Genomic DNA, 6,222 nt, shown 5'->3' on the forward strand with positions numbered 1-6,222 from the left:
GCAAACAACTTAATTAAAAAACTCAATCTCTTCATATCACTGACATGAAGAGAGTATTGTGATGTGATGAGGAATACATGAACACTTTAACTGACTTTGATTTTGTTTCTGTTAAGTATCTTTGAGCATTGTCAAACACACTCTCTAAATAAAATGCATGATTATTATTATTATTATGATTATTATTATCATTATTACAAATACCTGATTTCAGGGTAATTTTCCCCTAGAGGGCTCTCTTTTTTTTTTACCTCCACTCATGATTTCTGCAGGAAACTGTAGCACAAACTCCTCTTTTACAGACCTCATTACATAATGAGGAAAGTGAGCTGGGTCGAGTGTGTGTGTGTATGAAGTTTGGAAGCTGCTTCAGGATGTCCACTCAAAACAAACATACAAAAAAGAAAAATGCCTGAATTGTGTCAAAGTCTGCTTGATACCAATTATTTCATACAACATGCTACTGAAATGGGCCCAATACAGCCTTTAAACCCTGACATCAGTCTTATTATGCCTCCTAATGATGGCGGTGCTAATATCCTTCAGTTTGTCTTTCATAGCACATATATAGCGCATATTTTGAGACCAACTATGAAATTAGGTGGCCAAATACTGGCTAGACTACGACACCACATTCCCATCCCAAGTCGTCACATGTTGCGGCTTTGCAGTGGACGTCCGTGTCTACATATTACGCTCTCGGTATCCTTCTGCGTCTGCTGTTGACGTTCCAGGATGCCACTACCATGATGTCAACACAAGCACATGGTGGGATTTGGCAATAAAAGGACATGGCAACCAAAGCTGGGACGTCAACAAAAATGCATGGTCCTGATTATGGTGCAATAGCACGGATGGTTAAGTTTGGGGAAAAAAAGCCACGTGGTTATGTGTAGCAAACAAATATCACATTCAGACGGGAAGCAAACACCAGAATCGTGGATGAAAGTTTAGGGTTTGTTGGACCCATCCACCGCCCACTAACATTAGTGAACCACGAGCTTCTGGTCACACCAACGTGTTCTTATCCAAAGTCGTCACATATTGCCACATTGTAGTGGACTTTCTCGTCTACATATTACGCTCTCGGTATCCTTCTGCATCTGCGGTTGATGATCCGAGATGAAGCAACCGTGACGTCAACACATGCACATGGTGGGATTATGCCGCACGTGGTTATGTTTAGGCAACAAAAGCACATGGCAACCAACACCAGAATGTATATTAACGTACTGATATTTTTTGCTGCGTTCGCAACTGAAGACGTCCAGCCACATACAGTACCATATGGACACGAAAGGTGGCTTTTGGAGTCGGGATCTTAGGCTGAAAGCACTACAAAAGCTGCATTATTTCCCAACTTTCAGACCAAATATGGCTGTATCAACAAAACTCCTGAGTGTGTTGAAATGAGCAAAGGTGCGTTTTAGTGGTTATAAACTAAACTAAACTGAAGAATATGTTGTTTTCTTCCTTTTAAAGTCACACGTCTGGCTTTAATCTTGTTCCTGGTAGTTTACCGGATTACATTTGGCCACTACACATTAACTTACTGTTATCGCCGATCCGCTTTTTTTTTTAACTAAACAGAATGTGCCGTTTAAAGTTTATCTGCTTCACCTGAGGTCTAACAAGCAGCCTGTCAAATACCAGCAGGCTTTTGTGTAAAAGGCAGCCGGAGCGGGCAGGTCCAGCACGGCGGTGATGCCATGGAAAATCAAACAGGCCGGCGTTTTCTTTGGAGATGCCAGAAGCCTTCAGACAGTCGCTCTGAGGCGCTCAACTGTTTCCTAACGGTCACTGTCTGCCTCCACAGAGGGAAAAAGCAGCACGTGGAGTTCATGCCAGGAGGCAGCACAAATACACAGACACAATATGTGCACAATTTAACTACACTTGAGTATTTTTTTTCACCTCTTTTCACAGCAATTAAAGCAAAAATGAACAGCAGTCTTTAGTCCTGTTCAAGCGATTAGCTGACTGACTCACTCGCTCACACACGCTCACACACGCTCACACACACGTTCAGTGTCAGGCAGAAAAAAATATTTTCTCTACCTCACATTGCAACCACAAGCCAGAACACACAACTCTTTGTCCTGCATTTTCTAACTAAGCTTTAATGTTGCTTCCTCCAGTTTTTCCATAACTTTCCATTCAGTTTCAGTCGTTCTTCAACATGTCACATCTCTACTTTCATTCATTCTTTTTTTACCCCAACATGAACCATTACTCAAACCCTTATCTTAGCTAATCCTATCAGATCCTAATCTCAAACCAAAAGTTTAAATGCTAACTGACCCTTCAGAAGTGCAGACCACCAAAAGACAGATTTTGTTTCTGTCCCAGTGGGGGAACTTTACATCATAAGGTGCAAAATATATTTAGAAGCTCTTACCTTCCTGATCCAGTGGACCCTCCGTCTTGGTCTCCCCCCAGATCTCCGTCCGCCTGGTCCGTCCGTCGAGCCGGGACGTCCAGCCCTCTCCTCTCCTCAGCACAGCGCTCTCCTTGTTCTGTACCCCTCCTTCCACTTGCTCACACTACATCTTTATTCCAGCTTGCTCGCTTAATTCAGGAGATCCCACATCCAAAAATACAGCAGGCAGCTTTAAACCACCACCCTCCACCACTTCTCTGAGCCAGCCTCCCTGCTGCCTGCTCCTCCTCCTCCTCCTCCTCCTCCTCCCCTCTATCTCCCAGGACTGTCCCAGGGCATGTAGCCCCCCAGCTGTGATCAGAGGTGCTCAGCCAGCAGCTGGTGCAGCCGTGCGTCTGTAGATCGCAGGTTGGGGGCAGCAGCTAGTCTCGTTTCTGCTCTCCATCCCGGCTCCTGATTTCCACCAGGGATGCTGAAGGTGAAGATCCTGGCCTCGTCCTCAAGTCTGCTCCCTGCAACGAAACATCCCCAGGTTTCCTCACCCTCCCCTCTCTCTCTCTCTCTGTCCTGTGCTGCAGTATCAACTCTGCATCCTCTGTTTGCAGCAGAGCCTAAATCCTGCTCCCCCTCTCCTCCTCTGTCACACTGTCCCGCCTGCCTGGCAGACCGACACTGCTGAGCTTCTCCACCACAGCTTCCCTCTCTGTCTCCTTTAACCTCCCTAACACACACACACACACACACACCTCGCCTCCCCTCCCTGGACACCCCAGCTCCCTATCTCTCTGCAATGCAGCCTCCAACAAGCCCGGGGACTGTTTAACCGGAGCCCCCTCTCCTCTCCACCTCTCCGCCTGACTCAAAGCATCCTTTATGGGCTTATTTATCTACCCTCCCTCCCTTTTTCCCCTCCTGCTCCGAGGCTGAGCTGCTGACGTGCTGCAGGTTCCTCGCCGGGCTGGCAGCCTGAGACAAACTGCAGCACAGCCTCTGAGAATCGATCCGCGACTGCCAAAGCTGCTCAAACACATTTCATTCACGTCAGGTAATAGAGTGCACGTTAAAACGAACTCTCAGAGGGAAATAAGGCTGAAGTGGCTTCACTTAACCACCTCATTTATGTCCTTTCTAACACTCTGCATCCTCCTCTCTGGCCGCCTGACTGTGACACACGTCAGACACAGTAATTACTGTAATGCTCCCTCTCACGGCTTCAGCTCTCTCTCTGTCGCTGTGGAAACAGAGTAAAGCTAACTGGTGACCATATTACAGGCTCCAGACTGTCAGAGCAAACCGAACAAAACACGAACAAAAGGTTGTTGGGTTTTTTTAAATATAAATTTAACCCTTGACACCCAGTAGAGTGACATCACTTGTCTTGTGCTGCGCTCAAATGTTGTTCACTGGTATTTAAATCTTTGAACCCGGAGCAGCAAATTGGTGCAATTCTTTCAAAAACACATGAAAAAAAATAAAAAGGCAACTCGGCAAGAAATGTTCCACAAATTGTAGGAAATTTTCAGAATTTGAAAATGATCTCTAAAAAGCTTTAATTTTTTTTTTTTTTTTTTTTCTTTTTTTTAAAAAAATATGGTGATTTTCTTGTAACTTTTGCAAATATTCTTTCCATTTATTTAAAGAAATCGAGCCAATTCGCTCAGGTTTCAAAGAGTTAAAACCTGTGACTTCGAGAACAGTGTTACATCCTATTATAATACAACGTCAGCTAATATTCAAATGATCCTTTGTGTTTCGCAGAGGCACAGCCTTCCTTCTGACCTTGACTGTAATAAGCACTCAGCAGGCAGCGGTGTGAAGCTCACTTTGAGTTGCTCAAAGGCAGAGACGCTTTGCTAGAAACTTCTTCTAGTGTCTCATGGGATTTTAATATGGCTTTCACTTACGACCATCGTCTGGTTGACAGTATGAGAAATAATCGTATAAATAAAACATCAGAGGACATCTGTGCATTCACAGTGAGCTCAGCTGGTAGCGTTTAGGTTTGGGTGTAACAGTTTCACAGTATATCCGGGTATTTAGAAATCCCAAAGGTTTTGTTTTTTGTTTTTTAATACCATATTAAATCCAGACGCTCCTCTTTCCATTAAACATATTGCATGTAGTGCACAGCAGGCACCACCAGAGCTCACACTACATTTACACTGCAAACCTTAGTGCTCAATTCAGATTTTTTTCTAGATCCAATTTTTTAATGTAGCTGTTAAAATGATCGTTTTAAAATGTGGCTAATATCAGACTCATTTGTGAATTTGTCACGGTCCTGATGTGGCTCGCATGCCAAAAAGAACAAGACGTCACATTCAGCATGCTGTGTAGACTTCAGTGGATGTGCACGCCACAACCTTGCGAAACCACGGACCTATATGCTGGTGCAGACGTCGCCAGAAATGCAAATAATCAGGCTAAAAAAATCTACTGTGTAACATTTTCAACTGCTGTGAAAAATGGAAAAAATAATGCTTTTTTCCGTCATTCATGTGCAAATCCACCTTCGACCACAATGTGAGCTGCAATGCATTGCTGTCGGGCAGAAACAACCTCCTATCTGCAAAACTGCTATTTTTAAGGACTTTGAAAAAAAAATCTGTTTTTAAAAGGATCCAATGGAGAAAGGAAGTTTAGTCACAAGTTTTTTAAATACATTTCATTGGCTGAGAAATGGTAAACCCCAATGATAGATGTACAAGGGGACCAATATAATTAATTTAAGAGAAAAAAAAATGAAATGGGCACCGGCAGTGGGTGAATGAGACAAAGAGCTTCGTCAGTCTCTGCCTATGCCCAGGTGCAGTTAGGTAACCCATCGACGAGCAAAACGGACAGACAGACGGACACACGGACGGAGTTTTCTTCATTTTATAGCAGGATGTCGATCTAAAGTGTTGTAAAACTCGCACTGAACTCTGATACAGGTCGCATGGCTGCTCAGACTGAAGACTTCACACTGACATTCAACAATCACATCTGGGTCACATTGGAGGGAAAAAATCAGATTTGGGCCGCCGGGGCTCGCAGTGAATCCAGTGTCCACTAGTGAGCCCCTGCACTTTTTTGGAGGGGAATTTCATATGAAATCATTGGTGTGCCCATTTAACTAAAAAAAACACTCGTATAACATGAACACCCATCAGGCCTCACGCAAGAACATCACTCAAACAATCTCGCACACTCAGCTGGTTTGGTGTTAGTTTGGTTTTCTACCAACACTCAGAATTATATAAAACAGTTGTTGCATCTTTTTGTTTTTGAAAACATTTCAGCAAGCGCTTGCCGAAAGCGTTTCTCCCACATACGAACACTAACCTGAAGTGGAGACTGGACAATAGCTGGACTATGCAAACAAGGCGGGTTTGAACAGAGTCAAAGTGCGAGCGAGAAATGAGACATTCCTTCTTTTGTGTCATCCATTCAGCAACAGTGTAACAGTGTATGAGGCATGACCTCCTCTGTGTGAACTTACAGCCGGCAAACACGAGGAGCGCCAGCCTTGTTTGCATCCCGTGGATATTTCTCCAAACGTGGAGTCAAGGTATCACTGTGGTAGGCGGCGGACAGACGCGGGCTCTTTCATCACGCTGGCAGATTTAGGTCTCTCCGCAGCACCGCCACCAAACTACGGCTCTTAAATCACACTCGTCTTTACTCGAGAGGTTATGCATTTTTCTCTCAGTGCCACTTAAAATAATCTGCGGGGAGATTTTTAACTCTAACAGTGAGACATATTTGTTTTCAGTAACTTGACAAGAAATGCTACACAAATTGCAAGAAATGTAAGAATTATTATTATTTTAAGCACTTTTTCTGGGTCATTCCCCTGTTTA

Source organism: Plectropomus leopardus, chromosome 11, assembly GCF_008729295.1.
Source record: "Plectropomus leopardus isolate mb chromosome 11, YSFRI_Pleo_2.0, whole genome shotgun sequence".
NCBI lineage: Eukaryota > Metazoa > Chordata > Actinopteri > Perciformes > Serranidae > Plectropomus > Plectropomus leopardus.